The 18,350-nt window shown below is 42.0% G+C and overlaps 1 long non-coding RNA gene across 2 annotated transcripts; it reads right to left on the reverse strand.

Annotated features, from left to right (window-relative positions):
- Nucleotides 1-7,655: 7,655 nt before the first annotated feature.
- On the reverse strand, nucleotides 7,656-17,916 carry LOC117758017. Of its 2 annotated transcripts, XR_004613216.1 has the most exons (4): nucleotides 17,488-17,916; nucleotides 15,776-15,845; nucleotides 9,064-9,122; nucleotides 7,656-8,275 (listed from the first exon to the last, which is right to left on the reverse strand). It is a non-coding gene; the product is annotated as an uncharacterized LOC117758017 (long non-coding RNA). The 2 variants fall into 2 exon arrangements; XR_004613215.1 differs by lacking the exon at nucleotides 7,656-8,275 and having other exon boundaries at nucleotides 8,804-9,122.
- Nucleotides 17,917-18,350: the final 434 nt, after the last annotated feature.

Genomic DNA, 18,350 nt, shown 5'->3' on the forward strand with positions numbered 1-18,350 from the left:
AAAAGCCAACTAGACTAATGATTTAAGATAATTACATACTGTTGCACTTTATTTAGGGCTCTTATTGATTCTCATTCCTTTATATAATTTAGCTGGATTACAGCATAATATCTTGTTATTGTAATAGTCATCACCAGGGCACAAAGTAAAACTGAATTCCACAATCTTTTACATGCAAATTCTCTAGGATATGCATGTATATTATTTTATTAATATCCATATCCTCTGATGATAAGTCACTTGGAGTTATCTGGCACCTGCTTAAATCCTAGTTAGATTGTTAAAGATCCAATATTTTATTCACATACCTGTTGTAATGTGAACTGGAAAAGAGTGTGCTAAAACTATTTCATGTTTTCATACAGCATATGAACCTATGTATGTGACAGAAAGGCCAGAGAGGCTTCATAGAAACATGATGCATCTTCTACAACTTTTTCTTCATGAATAGAAAAGGTAGATTCAACAACGCTGCAAGTAAAATCTAATTCATGGAGGCAGGTGTCATGAGCTGAACAGGATTATTATAAATAACCACAAACACACACATACACCGACAACTTCGCGCACACGCAGGTATCCCCACAGCCGTCTGCTGCTGAATGTGTGGTCAGGTTTATCACCCAGTTTCCTGACTCGCTGGGGCCTTTTCCCTGCAACACCACACCGCACACACACCGCACACACACACACAAACACACACATGGCCGACACTATAACCTAGACCTCTTTCTGTCTACTTTCACATCTCAGTCTTCTTCGTTACGCGCATGAAAACAGAAAGACAAAGAGAGAGGAAGAGAAGGGAAAAGAAAGACACCTAAAAGTAGTTTCATGGATCCAAAACATGTCTGGGAATTTCTGTGATTCTCATGTGTATGTGTATGTGTATGTGTGTGTGTGTGTGTGTGTGTGTGTGTGTGTGTGTGTGTGTGTGTGTGTGAGTGTATGTGCATGCAATTGTTTGTGTGTGTTTCTGGGTTCAACTTTTTGTCTTGAGAACTTGTGCTTACATACAGTCACAAGTGCTTAACCATTCTCTCACACGCACACACACACACACGCACACGCACGCGCACACGCACACACACACTACAAAATGACATGTTTTCCCGCTCAGGCTTGGTGCAGCTTCCCTATTCACCTGGGTAAATAGAGCAGAAGGAAGGGCCTTTCAGCGGAGCACACACCACACACATGCATGTACACACACACACACATACACACACACACACACACACACACATACACACAAATCCCCTAATTCCACCGCTTACCAACACTGCAAATACATTGAAATACTTTAAGTTCCTACTCAATCTGACATCTAAATAGCACACACATTAATTTCCTAAACCAACTCTCTCCTTTCCTTTCCTCTCTCCTCTCCTCTCCTCCCATTCGTCCACTCCATTGTTTTCACTAAGTGATGCTGACAGGTCGATTCACATGGCACGATCACGCCTGACCGCCCCAATTAAGGACACTTGTCACCGGGCTCCCCCAGCCGTCAATAAATCTGCCCTCCACCCCTCCGAAACACACCCGCACACCCCGTTAAGATACACCCCCCTACTGCCCTTGAACTCATTTGGAAGGTGGGTGTGGTTGGAGGTAACGGGGTGAAAGTTGTGTGCTTGTGTGTGTGTGTGTGTGTGTGTGTGTGTGTGTGTGTGTGTGTGTGTGTGTGTACGTATAATTGCACCAATGAGATAACAATACTCAGACCTCAGGCTTGTTTGTGGTCTGTAGTTCAAAACACAGACAGGCTGAAAAGGCAAACACACACACACACACGGATAGGCACAGACACTTGCTCTTTGTATGTATGACACCTGTTATGAAATAAACGGGTGAGCGGAGCCGTGACTGTCCCGTTCAGGCATCACCGTTGTTCCAAGTTTGACAGCTGAGGCAGACAAATGCTCCTCTGTGCGGCCACGTTTCCCTTTTCCTCTGTTGGAGAGGACATATGGGAGGACAGTGCACCATGAGGCAAACAAAACAAAACACAAAAACACAGTACAGCTGGCAGTGAATGCATCACGCAGCTTTATGGGACAGTATGGGAGTATTCAATGGTCATTGTTAAAGGGTCATTATGAATACACTTTATTACACATGCATAAAACAACATACATACATATATATATATATATATATATATATATATATATATATATATATATATATATATATATATATATATATATATATATAGTCGTGTGTTATACAGTATGTTGTTTTGTTGTTTTGTATTCATATGATGCTTGATACAAACTATGGCAGATCATGAAGCATTAAATATGGCAATAATGACTCATCCTTCCATCAAGAATAAGCTGTAGTGATGAATATTTTTGACAGCCAATTTTATACATGTCAATCTAAACATATTTCTACAATCTGTTGTTGTTTTGTTTAAGGATGCTGATATTCAATATTTGTCACTGTCAAATAATTCCATGAAGAAAACCAACAATTTCTTGGTCCTTCTCTCAAAACTTTGTGACTTCCCCTTTCTGTCTGTGGCTCACAGTGCCAAATCCATTCTGCCTACTGAAGATGTAAATCTATAACAGCTAGTTTTTTTATAGAGCACTCTATTAGGAACACCTTGAATGTTTAAATCAAACATCAGAATGAGGAGAATGGGGGACAAGGATATGATCTCAGTGATCTTGATTGAGGCATGATGAGTTGTCTTGTATTTCTCACACTGCTGATCTCCACTGATTCCCATACATAACAGTCCCTTGAGAATGTAGATGAGAGGTCGGAGACTGGTTGAAGCGGACAGAAGAGGCTACAGTAACTCGGATAACAACTTTTTACAACCGTGATGAGCACAAAACTTTAACCATATTGTGCCATAGTAAGTTTTTACAGCTTCAGGATGGAATACGTTGAGTTGTCGTACAGTGGCCGTGTTACTCATTTTACAAAGACATATATCATCCAGCAAAAGTGGTGTTTGTAATAGTTTATGGGCTATAATGGAGGTTTATGGTACAGAGGACTAAAGGGAATATTTAATAGACGGACCAGTTCACTGCTGCTTTTAGTTTTTTGTGGCAGTTTGAAAAACTAAAAGCAGCGTTATATTAAATGGATGGATGGACCACGCACACGCAATTCTACATTGACTTGACATCCCCTCCCACCATATATGCTGATGTAATTTAATTTCTGTCCTCCCATTTCTATTGAAACTAAGAGGAAGAAGAGCAAATGCTGACAAAGTACAAACTGGCCAGAGTGTGAGTGTGTCAGTGTGTACAAGTGGTGCACGCTAATAATGTTTTTTTCCCCCATGTGTAACATAAGAAGAAAGGAGGAAGAATAAATTGAAGTAAATTAAGAAGCTTATGGCAATAAACATATTTTCCGTGTCAAAATGTTGCCTGAAAGAGGAATGTAATCAAATACATTTAATCTTTTCAGCTGCATATTTTCTTTAATTTAGGGAACAGGAACTAACAACAATGAAAAAAGCTGCAAATGGAAAATTATCTAAATTACTATATCTCAAGCATTGTTCCCTGCGTGTGTTATCAATACCACTCCTGCACAGACATTATGTTATCAATGGCGGGAACTTCTGAGCAAACAATTCTGCATGTGATTGTGTGTGTGTATGCGTCTGTGATAAACATACTGAGTGATGCAGACGGCAGGTTTTTTTGCGACACCTGTCCCCCTAAAGATAAGAGCGGCAGATATTAAAGAGGTGTGTTTCAGAGGTCTTATCTTTGCCCATGTAGTGATAGTGCTGACACATATATGTACACACACAACGCAAAAAAGATTATGCAACATGGGGATCTATCTATCTATCTATCTATTAATGAGCAGCTGACAAATCTGCAGAAATTAGGATTATGTGATGCAGTCATGTCAACATGGTGGAAAGGTTTTAGACGTGTTGCAGAAGCCATGAGACAACAACCCAAGGCTGTTCTGAGAGGAAAGGGAGGAACCATCCATAACTGCATGGTGTTCCTAATAAAATGCTCAATTGTATAGAAGGCACTTTAGAATTGCATATAATTCACACTGGCTTATGGTGAGGTTAGTTTAGACTGAGAACACTTTTTAGGACTGTTTATATAAACCCCTACATATCCTGGACACTTTAAATATGACAAATATTATTTTCTACAGATAATACCAATACATCAGTGCTCAATAGCCAATACTTAAAAATGAGAGCTGTATTTATGGGTTTGATGTGTGAAAATGTCCTGTATCAAAACGCTCTAAAACAGATGTGCTTCGTCAGCATTCACACTGATGAACAAGAGATATCAAAGTGAAGAGAAGTAAAAAAAAAAAAAAAATCTCAACAAAGTTTTATATTAAAATCCTTTATTCATGTCGTAAATTAACAGCATCAACAAATTGGTTCTCTCTCACTCTTTCTCTCGAACTCAAACTCACACCCACAAACACACAAACACACAAACACACAGAGAGAGAGAGAGAAAACCACAGGCTTCACAGTGTAGTTATCTGGAAGCAACATTGGGGTAATGTGACCAAGAAGAGGCGTCTTAGCTCATCAGCAGAATAAGAGGGGTTTGAGGTGTACAAGTGCGTGTGTGCGTGTGTGTGTGTGTGTGTGTGTGTGCGTGCGTGTGTGGATGTGGAGTGTGTGAGGGCAGGGGGGGGGCAGGAGCACAGCCGTGTAGTGAGATAAGAAGTTGTGGGATTGTAAAGTCGAGGAGGAGAAAGAAAAAAAAAAGCAGAGACAACAGATGGATGAAGAAATGTGTGTGTCAAATGGATGCGTGTGCGAGAGAGAGAGAGAGAAAGAGTCCATACCACAACTTCGAGGTCCCACTTTGAGCACTCAGGTATAATAACCAACTTATTCCAGTTATAGAAAAATAGTTATTGTTGGACACAGTTACACTTAAGAACCTTTATTGATTCCAATGTTGCTTATATAAACAGAAAATCATTGTTTATAGTCAACATGAAGCTCAGAAATGATTTTTGTTGCGTATACAGAAGGGGATCACTTTGTCATGGTTTTGCACATTGATGAAAATAAAAGGAAAAAAGAAAATCCACATGCCACTCTAATAAATTTTTCAAGCCTTTTATTCTGCAGAGCACGAGTTAATAATGTACAACTGTCAGCCTCACCACGTACCATCTGCTGAGTGGGTGCAGCCCTCTACCTTTCCTTTATCACAAAAGCCGTTAGCAGGGGGTTCCCAATTCCTGCCAGAGTCTTATTCCTGTGATTTTAAGGAGGAGAAGTCCAGTAAAGCTTGATGGTGGTTAAAGATGGTGGTGGTGGTGGTTGGCGTTGCCGAATATTCCTCGTGGAAGAGACGGTGTTAGAGAGCAGGAACCAGAGCCTGATTGCAGCTCCACATGACGCTGATATCCAAATGAGCGGTGAGGATTGTAGTCCAGGTAGCGCATGCGTATTCCCACTGTTGCCACAAATACATGGACACACATTGGTGTGGGGAAGCTCACGCAGGACACGGCATGTGTATTCGCACACGCACACACAACAGGCAAACAGTTTCACACCTGCTGATCATGTTCATGTACAGTGATGCTGTAAAACCAAAATGTGAGAAACAACGCAGCAGAAACAGTGACGTGCGTTCACACGTGTTTCTCACCAAACCGAGACACGCAGCGCGGTTCAGCTGATGTAAGCACTTTTTGTCTTTGCTGACAGCCTCCTCACACTCCACAGCACACACACACTGACACACACACACACACACAGTACCTTTCATTTTCTGTCCTCCGGGAGATACAAAAGCTTAATTTACCCCTGAAGGAGGGTCCACGCTATTGCACATGCAGTGGACATTCGGGCAGCGGACGCCACGAGAAGCGAGACGAGAGCATGTGTGAGGAAAAGAGAAGCAGGAGTTATGCAAAACCAATCACGCGGCACAACTTCGTCACACAATCAGCATGCCACTATTTGAATGAACTAAATTGGCAAACAATACTTTTTGGATTGTGATTTTAAGTGTGTGTTCACTATGGATGTGAATTTGTGCAAAAAAGTATAATGATTTCATTTTGTGTCCAGCACAAGAAGTCAAATCATATTCTGAAAATCTGCAAGCTTATATGAGATACATGTGCCAGATGTAATATAGAGATTTACAGTATACACACACACTGTACACACAAACACGCACATACACACAATGTGTCATAAACAAATAGTCCTGTGGGAGGAAGTGTGAAGGAGGGAAAGTACCTCTTCAAGACATCAACAACAGCAGAGGTGCAGGGAGTGACAGCTGCTCACTGAGAGATGGGTCCCCTCTGCACCATAACAACAAACCCAGCGCTGCACAGCACGGCGACCATGCACAACTCCTGGTGACAGACAGAGGACCAAAATGTGTTGGACAACATCCTGTTGTTGAGGGGCGGCCTCTTCCACATGATGCACAGTCGTCTCAAAAGCTAAAAGTCTCTAATTTAGGTGTTTTCCAAATTGTGATTGGTTTAGAAAAAAAACAAAACAACAACCTTTAAACGGTTTTAATGCAGAAGTTCCATTCTGCTCTTGTTCAGCTTTTTACATTTTCGCAGTTTCGACCTCACTCCTCCTCTGGTCGAGCTCAATCTTGCTGTGTCGAAGCGAGGGAGGGCGAACCCGGAGATGTTAATTAGCCTAATTAGACTGTAGCTTAAACATGAGTAGCCTACATCGGCACTGAAGGTTAACATGCCCCTGAATGTCTCTGGTTCACATTGCAGGGGTGTTGCAAGAAGGTATGCAAAGCAGACGATTGCCTGGGGCCCTCAGCTGGGAGAGGGCCCCCCCGAGAATGGCTCATTAAGTTAGTCCACAGCATCAACAATTGCCCAGGTCCCTTGTTCTTGACAACACACAGACACCGGTGTCAGCTCTTACCACCACAAACTCTCTTGTCGTCTTGGTCGCTGTCTTCTACGTGTGTGTCCCCGCTTTTTCACCAGGAGATATTAGTTTTGTTTTTTCGATTTTTTACTCAACCCCCCCACTTGCTCGTGGTGAATCCCCTGCCCTGACTTTTCCCAGATTTCTAGAGACATTTCCCTAGGAGGCCAGGCAGACAAAGTCGTGTGTCACTCGGACATTTGCGTTCACGCATGCACCTCCTGCGGAGAAAATACTGAGGAACTGCAGAGTTCAGTGCATGTCTGAAAGCAGGAGCCAGTGGCACACAAATTATCACCGTATTCATCTGTGTATCCTGGAGTCATCTTTGGAATTTATCCTACATTTCATCTGCAGACAAAGTATACGCCACAGACTTTCTGCACTTTCTTTTTGTGACATCACGTTGCTGCTTTGACCTTTATCACTTTTGATTTCTCAGTAAAGAAGCCCCAGTCTTTTGTGGGTATGATAGGAGCAAGAAGCCCTGCCCTGCCACACCCATCCTGAGCACAAACCACACACACACGCACACGCACACGCACACACACACACGCACAATATCTGACTACAGTAGGTACATCTCTTGGCCACAATTGACTACAATCAAACCTACCCCACCATGAGCCATGGCCACACCTAGAACCCCCCATCCCTGCTATTATGCAAGACAAAGGCAATGCCTATTTAGAAGTGATATTTCATTTGAATGAGGGTACATGTTTGTTGTTATAATGGGAATCCCTGACCTGATGTTTAGCTGCATAGACATTCTATGTGTTACATAGTCATTTAGTCATTCATGAATGTGGACTATTGATAAGCGAAAGTTGTAAATTACTTACCTCGGGGGAACTCATGAGTCAGTCTCACACACATGCAAACAGGCGCACACCTGCCTCCAGGGGAAACCACCTCAACGTGCATCGCCTTAGATAAATTGACTACTCATTGTAATACACAAAATGGCTGCAATAAACATGGACAGGAAACCCCCCCTTGCCCATTGTTACATCCAACAGTGGCCCCCGCGTAGAGGTATTTGATCTGACTTAGTGGTCACAAGTGTTATTGTTTGACGCGTTAGTCATGTGAGTTATAAGGTTCAGATCCACAGCCTTCTGGACAGATAACTTCAGGGCACGGAGGAGTTTTTCCATATGCAAACACACATTCTCATTCTCATGCACAGGTGCTTCCAGGTAGATAACACAGTGTCTGGCAATTTTATCATCTAGGAGGACGTTACAGTTTCTCACCTGCCAGTGTATGAAACTACTTTCCTCCCCATTCTTTACAGCAATAAAAGGAAAATGCTCGTGTCTCCTCAGCCGTCAAGTCCACGGTTAAGACCTCTTCCTTTAAAGGGAATTCTTATTTCGTGATGAGTTTATTGTAAACTGGAGACATTTATGCAGAGTCATGTCATTTTGAGCACATTAACTTCAAATTTGTTTTTATTGAAGCCTAACACTACTTGATAAAATGAACTAATTTGGATGATAATACCTGTCTGTCGCCAGAGAAAATGCACTGTGGCCTAGAAGCATTTTATTAAAACTTTATCATACATGAAACCTTTTTTGAAAGATGGACGTTTAAGGAAGCTGCATAAATACAGTTCATGTATCATAGTGCTAAATGCCCCCTCTGAGGGGGGCAGAAAAACACACTGTTCCTGAAGCAGCTAGAGGCAGACGTTTTCTGGAAGGACATGGTGAGGATTGCAAAACAGGAAACACAGGGCCTTGATAACACACACACACACACACACACACACACACACACACACACACACACACACACACACACACACACACACACACACACACACACACACACACACACACACACACACACACACACACACACACACACACACACACACACACACACACACACACATTGAGGGCACATACAAAAAGTGTGTGGGGATGTTGCATAGGGCATTTGGAAGGAGAGTGAAAAAAAGTGTGTATATGTGTCACAGTGGGGCCCTATCTGACACTCCACTCTACACACCTCAGTAAGTACAGTGTGTGTGTGTGTGTGTGTGTGTGTGTGTGTGTGTGTGTGTGTGTGTGTGTGTGTGTGTGTGTGTGTGTGTGTGTGTGTGTGTGTGTGTGTAAGATGTGTTTAGGGCCTACGGTCTGTGCCAAGATCATCACAAGTCCTGCAGGACGAACAGGTACCAAAGGAGGGGGGCCTGCGGGTTAAAAAAGAAAAACATGAAGGACAAACATCAGAAACGAAAGAAAGTAACACGAGTAAGTACTCATTAAGATGGATGAGTAGCTCCTCTTCGTCTCTGTTTCTGTGGCGTTGTACACATGAACATGCACATTTGACAGGACGTTGTCTTTTCTCTGAATCGCGGACAAGTTTGAACACGCAGCCGTCGGCCCGTGATGACACAGCACACACAGATGCTGAACCGGTCAGGCAGCACTTAGAGCCGTGTAACACTTCATCAGAAACATGATATGGTTGTGTCATGAGCGAATTATTGTTGCAGTTGTTGTGACAAAAGATCCTGAATCCATGTTTGTGGCTACCGCTTTGTTTTTATGCCTGTTAGCATAAAAAAAATTTATTGTACATAACTCAATCACACTTTGGAGGTTTCCTCTTTCTTATGGCCTTTTCCTGTCTCATTTCTTTCATCCCATAGGAATTATTGTTTGTTGGAAATGTATTTTGCACATTTGTTGTACTCACGGTTCGTCTAACATGCAGGAGACTTTCTGATCTGCTTCCCTTGCTGTATTTCCTTGGAACTTTTAGCTTAAAATCTGGTCCCTGTTCAAGTGTTGGGAGTTGTTCTGATGAAAATAAAAAGGTGACCCCAAACTTGGATTCATTATAACCTTAAATTGTCAGGTAAAGACCTCAGTAGATAACTCATCACGTGCTGCAGCTGCTTCACAGTCATAAACCCTTAAACATAAAAAAAACCCCACAACAGTTAAAGAAATGGCATTTTGTCCTTCAGACATTGCTATCTGCTGTATAATTGTTTGTTATGACTTCATCCAGACATGACAATACCGATTCCAGAAAGAGCCACGCCGCTCATGTGATGTTTGGCACATGGTTTGAGGGAGTGGTGTCACTGCTGGAAAACAGCTGTGATGAAGACCGATATATTTTTTCTCTCAGGGTTGAAATTAGGTGTGAAAATGTACAGCCAAAACAGTCAGGCTGGTACAGTATTGTTTTCATCTTGTGACTCATCATGGCCAAATGTGGTCCTGGAGACACTGACTGTAGCTGTAGCTGCTACAGAGGAGGGTTTAAAGCACATTGGCAGGTGCATATGTCTGTCTGTCTGTCTGTCTGTCTGTCTGTCCACAGATTTTGTTACAGAGATGGAGTTACAGTCGTGCAAGATACAGTAATAAAACTTTACAGGTGTGAAGCGGAGATCAAAGTGAAGCCAGAGTTTGAACAAAGGTGTGGTCCACTCATGCAATAATGTAGAAATGTCTACTGATATTTATGAGTGTGTTCCAACAAAAGTCTGGATCTAGAGAATGCAAATGTGGTTTTATAAGGGGACTATTGGGCCTTGGCAGAGGTATGAACTCTATGGAGTGCCATTCTAGTTAAGTATTTTATCAAAGACGACATGTTGTGTATATTGTCAGAAAGATATCTGTAAACTGGCTTGTGTCTGGTGAAAGGCAGTGGGTTAGGGAGAGGTTAATTTGAGTTATTGCAGAAAATGGCTGCTGCTTCACAACCAAAGAGCGTTTAACTGGTTTCTTTATCCCTAAAAACAAACATTCAAACCACTACAGAGCAAATAAAAAAAGATATATATTTTAAATCAGCTGCAAAGTAAAAAAACCTATTAATAACTTCATAAGCTGGAACTCGCAACAATATTGATATGGCCACTGTTACTTAAGAGAAACACTATATGCAAATGTAGGGTTTTGTCTTACAGTATGCTGTGGTATGGATCCATGAATATGTGTGTGTGTGTGTGTGTGTGTGTGTGTGTGTGTGTGCGTGTGTGTGTGTGTGTGTGTGTGTGTGTGTGGGGAGGGGGGGTTCTTTGGAACAGGATGTAGCTGTGCAAACACCTAAATGACTCTTTTGCTTGTGTTTGCACAAGAGATGAAGCAGCAAAAACAGCAGATCCTTCACTGTGAGCCTCAGGTCCACAGTGTACCCATGAGGGGGACTTTACCACAACCTGTCAGTTTGAGGACCAGGAGATACAAAGCTGAGTTTGGGATTTAACTTATCAAAAGATAAACCTTCAGGCGCACGTTAACAAAGGTTAAATAATTTTATAAATATAAAACTTAATGGATAAGTTGGCAAGCAAATGAACCAGTATGCAAAACTATGCAAATAAGATGCAAAGGGTGAGTCACTGCTGATGATGGAAAATTTCTTTTTGGCCCAGAGACACATTGACATGATACTTAGCAATCATATTAAATGTGACTGATTTCAATGTTTCCATTATGATTATGATAAATGTGATGACAGTAACTAAGTAACTTTAATCAAATACTGTTTCGGGACTGTTTTCATGCAGTGTACTTGCTTTTGCGCTTCACAATACTCTACTCCACTACATGCCACTACATGGATTTAGACAGCATATGACCCCTGACCCTTATGTTTGGAAGATACTAAATATTGATGCATCACTATCAGTCCTAGAGGCACTTTTTCTGCAAAACGTTTTATATCTTAACCCTCCAGTTATCCTCAAATTCACTAACATTGTTTATCCTAGGGGTCATTTTGACCCCGGCAATTTAAACCTTCAAAACCCTCCCACCCACTGAATATGTCTAATTTTGATTAATTGATTGATTAATTGACCATATATTCGTAGTAATAATAAAAACACAAAATTTTGTGTATAATGTGTTGTTATCAATGTGCAAAGACACATAGACTCAAAACAGAGAAGAGCAAATAAAACCAAATAAGTAATAGGTTCACATCATTAGGAGTCCTGAGCTACTCTGGATGGTTGTTTTTTGGGCATTTTTACACCACATAAAAAAATTGGTTGTAAATTGGAAAATATAACTGTAAAACTGATATTACATTAAAGTAAACTATTTACTATTTGAAATAAAAAAGCAGGTGTAATCATAGGCCTTTCTGCACTTCCGACTTCAGTTTAATACAGTGCTCCACATTTGTTGTCATGATGTCTTGAACGGGTCATTTGATCACAGAGGCCTAATCTGCCACCCCTGAGAGTTAATCACACATCAAGAGTAGTTTTGTGCATCTCCCACACATAGTTTCCCTCGTATTCCTACACCAGGGTTTTTGTTTCAGTTGTTCCCTCCACAGAGAGGTCAAAGGTCAGGGGCAGTCACAGTTAGGAACCTCGCTGTAGGACATGTCGGCTGTGCAGGTGTGCGTTTCATCAGCTCAACCCCCTGAAGGGTGCACATGAATTATTTGATAAACAAAGTACTCATAGGGATCAAAGATCTAATAAACTAGTTGGGCTCTCACTCAGCTCATAACTCCCCTGTATGTTCCTCAAAAGAGGAGGAAGAGGCGATGGAGGAAATACATCCCTTCAGATCCAGCTGATAAATGGTGACAAAGAACAGGTTTGGCAACTATGACTTTATCCCCGCAGCCAGGCATGGATGGATGGAGGCGTTGGTAGGAAGACAGGAAGATGAGAGAAAAAAATAAAAGTCACGTCACTGGCAATTCCATGTAATTTAGTGGGTCACATGAGATTCAGCAGGCGAACCACACCCTGGCATTTTGTACAAATATGCGTGTCCACATAAAGCGAGGGTGCATTTAAGCTTTCACGCTGAGTCAGTTGTTTTCTTGGCATTAATGGTCTCCAAGCTGAACACACTCAGTAGACAGTTATGAAAAGAGGTGGCCAGCTGATGCCTATCTGGCCTTTCTCATGAATCTCAAACTTAATCCCTCTGACTATCAGTCTCTAGATGTCAGGCTGCCAAACACCCACCCTACCCACCTGCAATTCATCGAAACATGCCCCTAGTGTTCCCATGCCGCTCCATACAGTATGTATCTATATATCCATCTCCCCGTCTCCCTCACCTGTGCCGTTCTTTTTTCTTTTCTTTTTTTTCTCCTGGACCGAAAAGCGCCGGAGGTTTTTCTCGTGGGAAACTCTCGGGGAGGTATGTTGCTCCGTGAGCAGGGAGTGAGAGTGGAATCCCGTTTTTCTGGGTTTAAACTCATCACTCCCTGTTCCGTGATCCCATCCCAAGCTCGGTGTCACAACCGGCATCGTGTCAGGACTCGCCGCGGTGTTAGGAAACTCTCGCCCTGTTCTCACTCAGCCGGATCTCGTGGTTTTGGTTGCACACAGTAACCTATGCACTATTTCACTCAACTCTGATCCACTTCTAAATCCCTTTGGGTTTTTCTTCTTCTCTTTTCCATAATACAGCAGAATTTCAGATCTACACTTCCATGGAAGGAACATATTGGCATTTAAACATTCAAACTATCTGATTTGTTTAATTCATGCAAAGGTTTTACTGTCTGGGCAGCAGTTTACAAGGAATTTGAAGAAATAAAAAAGTTAATATTGATGAATATTGAATAACTTAAGCTGTAGTTTTAACAGACAATAAGAATCATTTATTAAAACCTGAGATCCTTCCCTCTGTTGTCAGACCCACTTATCAAACTCGCCACTCAAGTCAAACAAGGACTTCTCCAGAAGTCACATGGTTTTCAGTAAGGATGTTTATTACTTAGGAGAACAAACAACTCTGCTGCACTATGTGGATTTAGATTTGGATTTGTTTCAAATGTAGAAAAGATGGTTAAGGTCACATAATGTCCATGTAATGATGTTTTTTATAGTATATTGTCAATAGGGTAAACAATAAAAAATGTTTAAATGCGCATGTAACCAGCCACTATGAAGAATAACATATTGTATTCGTTTCAATGTTGGTGAGAAAAGGAAGATGTACAATGTATGAAAAGTACAATAATTTATCCATGAAGGGAGAATAGATGCATCTTCTTCAGTGAGACATAAGATGTCAGTGTGTGTGAATGAAAGAATAAGGAAAGAAAGAAGATTTTCTCCATTAACCCTAAATGTGTCACATCGGCTTTCCCCTGTGACTTAGGTCTTGGTTCATGACAACATAGTGTCAGCAGATAATACAGGTTGTGGTAGACTTGAAAAGATTAATTGTCAGACAAACAAATCTGAATCTATACCACGTTTATTGTTCCTCAAAATAAATGGCCACCAAGGTTCGTGGTGTGCGTACTTACTAACACTGAAGAAGGTCAGTGTGTCGATGAAACCTTTGTACACCAGGCCAATCACTGCATCAAACGGTTGTGCTCTTCTGATTGTCGATTTTGGAAAAGTTACAAATACCATTGAGATGCGACTCCTACAGTTACTACGTCAGGGAGGTGTAGGGGGGGACGTTTTACACCTTGTTCAGAATTCTGACAGGAACACTTGAAATGTTCAAATAACCTTTTCTTCTACATCCGCTAATTCCACTTTCAAAATCTTCAGGGCAGATTGCACTGAAATGTACTTTTACCATTTGAATTCCTGTCTGCATTCAGAAGTCGCATGTGTTAAATGATGACGTAACAGTTGAGTGATTGAAAAAATCTGGATTAGATACAATCATTTAAAAGTGACTGCTCTTGCAAATGGGAACTTTCCGACAGCTGATTAAATCAGACATGTCAGTGTCTGAAAAGATTAAGATCTGTAAAACAAGACTTGGACACATCAAGATATAAACAAGTATGGAAAAAAGGATGATACAGTCTCTCCAGCTAACTTCCTCATTCCTCGTCTCCTCCCCTCGTTTCCCAGAAAGTCAAACAGAAACGAGGACAAATTCTAAAGGAGGAACCCTGTGTGTGTGTGTGTGTGTGTGTGTGTGTGTGTGTGTGTGTGTGTGTGTGTGTGTGTGTGTGTGTGTGTGTCTCTCTCTTTTTAATACAGATATTTAAATTTGTTTGTGCATTTAATTATAATCTACCTTGAATACCAAGGTTGATTATAACCTTTGTAATTGTTCGTGATTTTTTGAATGATATTTATCACAAAAGGTCATTGTAAGTTTAACACAACTGAAAGGAGACCGCAGACATTAGCCACTGATGTATTATGAAATACGTTCAAACCAAATTTATTTTAAGAAGCAGAGCCGGTTCACATCCCCATACTACTTTCAGAATCCCATTGTTAAACATGTACCCAGATATACTGTTAGTTTCTGTTTAGCCTCCAAATCTATATTAGCCATGATACCAAAGAGATAAACAACCAATCAGAGAGCTAAACACAGAGACACAGACAGGTGGAGCGGCGAGCAAGCTGAACGACCACATGTCCAAACTCCTGTGGTAAGTGGGACACTGAAAACTCAAAAGGAAGACGAAGAAAGGAGCCAAAAGTGAGGACGAGGATGAGAGGAATGAAAGAAGCGAACACGACACAGACTCACACTGAGATGACACAACAGCAGCCGACGTCCTTTCGCTTCGTAGTGCCGAGATGGAAAAACGGCAGGAAACCGAAAATTACTCCCTGGACATGAGTAGAGCCGCGGATGAACGGACGAGTAGAGAGTGGACAAGAGTAGACAGCAGGAAGTGATTGAAATCCGCTGGGGGAAGAGTATGACGGCGCAGCGCTTCCTAGGTCACTCACACAAACACACGCGTGGGCATACATGCACGTTTTGTGGACTAACACGACCGATGATGCAAGCGACGCCGTGGTGACATAACCACAGTTACGCATCAAACTTACATATGATAGGAGGTGTTTTCTGCTTCTGATATGATTTCACACGTTTTAAATATTTGTCATACACTTACATCTTTCACTCGTAGACTGGAGCCGATCGAGGGGAAGGTCACAGGAGAGGTCACGTGAAGAGCTCGGGAGCTGTTGGGAAATAAAAAACTAAACTCAATTAAGGTTTTATCTGGAAGCCGTTTGATTAAAAAGGGGGAACCATTTTATTGTTTAATCAGCTTGTGGAGAAACTCTTATAAGAGGAAGTTTGATACGGGGGGGGAAGAAAAACTAAACATCCAGTTATTTTATATGTTTCACATTAGCAACGGAGCATTGGGTGTATCCATCTTAATGCAATACGCACGCAATAACAATACACACACAAGTGCACCCGCCCTGTGGCACATGCACAACAGAAAAAGAGGAAATTCACTTTCAATGAGGTGAACAATACTTGACATATCTTGCCATACTTTTACTACACACTTCCCCTCTTTGTGTCAACTTCCCCACAGTTTTCACTACCCGTACTACTACAACCTGGATATGAATGAAGAAAGACGCAAGCACACTCACACACATATGCAGAGGGAGAAAGAACGAGAAGAGTTGTTTTGCAATTGGAAAGAGGAAGGTGCATGTGTCACTCATTCTTTTGTGATGCAACATGCACAACTCAATGAACACACACAGACACACACACACACACACACACACACACACACACACACACACACTCACACACACACACACACACACACACACACACACACACACACACACACACACACACACACACAGGCACACATTATCTCCGTCTCTTATCCAATCTCATATGCAAAATTTTATGGATCCCCTGGGTATATTTTCATGACAAAACGCCCTTGTTAGCCCAGGGACAACGAGGAATCTGAGGAGGCATGATGGAGCATGCAAGTAGGAATCCCTCCACACACACACACACACCCTCGTTTGAGCTGACCCACCCCAGCGTGTGTGCACTCAAGTCACACATCTCTGTCTGTGTCCACCTCACTGGAAAGGCAGATTTGCATAGAAATTTGCAAGTGAAATGAGATTCATGGCAAAGGAGGAGTGTAGCTTTGTGGAGAAAACTCCCAGAGAATTCCCCTCATCCAGAGGCCATTTCTTTACAACAACAACAAAAACCACTGACACCCACTAACATCTGGCTTTTGTCTCCATTGTGAGAGGGCACAACCAGCAAGACTGCAGTATAGTCACTGGTATTTATCAGCTCCAGCCCTGACCTGCAGTGAAGTAAACATGACATATTAAGCAGGAATTGCAATTATCGAGGAAACTTCAGGTTTTAATCTTTTTTATGTTTTCAGTCCTACGAAGCTGTTCCATTTCTTAATGGTGTCAATCTCCACGGTAACTAAGGACATGGTCACACATATGCAAATGCCTCAGTGGCGAACCCTCCACTCAGCGAGAGCGAGGGGGCAAATATATCATCTGCTTCCTGCGGCAATGCAGCAGGAAGCAGATGATATATTTGCCGGCATGTCTTAGAGTGAAGTTCAAGTTTGGTGACCTTTGACCTCACTTGCATTCCTGCAGGTGTTACCATGCCCTGATGCTGCACCTTTAACCTGATGTCAGTAAACGGTCAAAATAATGACCAATCAGATCACTGGAAAACCAGAGTCATCAATCTACAGGATTACAAGAGTTTCCCTGTCAGTAAAGAGACAAATAATAAAGATATCATATCACATTTAGACAGTTATTCATTGTTTTTCACTCAAAATGGATGACTCACCGCTTCCTCACGAACAAGCCTGTGGTCGGGTATTAAGTTGCCGCTAATTGTCAAACTTCTTCCGCAATGTCTCCAACACACATGTCACCTGCGCACCGTGGTGACGTTAATCCATTAACACCGCAATGACACACCTTCTTTAACCGGCTACACACCTATGCTAACGACGCTAGCCATGCTAACCAACTGCTAGCTGCAACATGGGCCTGCAGAGTGTGTGCTACTAAAGAAGTTTTTCTTTAAATGTATCGGCCTATGAGCTACACATAGTATGGGACCGCTGTGCTAACAATGCTAACTAGCTGCTAGCCCCAACTTGGGCCTGAAGAGGGTGTGGGACACCTATGCTAACGACGCTAGCCATGCTAACTAGCTGCTAGCCCCAACTTGGGCCTGAAGAGGGTGTGGGACACCTATGCTAACCAGCTGCTAGCCGCAACAGAGTGTGTGCTAAAGTCCTAAAAGCAGAAATCACATAAGACAACCTCACCTGTCTGTCTGTCTGTCAGCCAGCTGCTCACCATCAGTGTGGATGGGAAGACAAACTGTGTCCATGAGGTCCATCTCCTCTTTGCAGCAGGTTTACAAACATGCATGAGCTCATTTAGTTTTAAAAAGGTTGTGAGTCTCCAGAGTGAGTTAAATATCAGCGATGGTAAGTTCATAACTGTTGGGATTGGTCTAATGCATTGACACTAAAGCATGCATTGCACCTGCACCCGTGCGTGCAGGAGTTGGAAAGATCAAAATTGCTTTGCAAACTGCACATGTTTGTTCAAAATCAGTGCAGAATAATTCACTGAATGTATTGACGTGTTCAAAAGTTTCCCTGCCATCGGGTAGATTCCAGAAATAAGTGTTGT

This window comes from Hippoglossus hippoglossus, chromosome 24, assembly GCF_009819705.1.
Source record: "Hippoglossus hippoglossus isolate fHipHip1 chromosome 24, fHipHip1.pri, whole genome shotgun sequence".
In the NCBI taxonomy this organism is placed as follows: domain Eukaryota; kingdom Metazoa; phylum Chordata; class Actinopteri; order Pleuronectiformes; family Pleuronectidae; genus Hippoglossus; species Hippoglossus hippoglossus.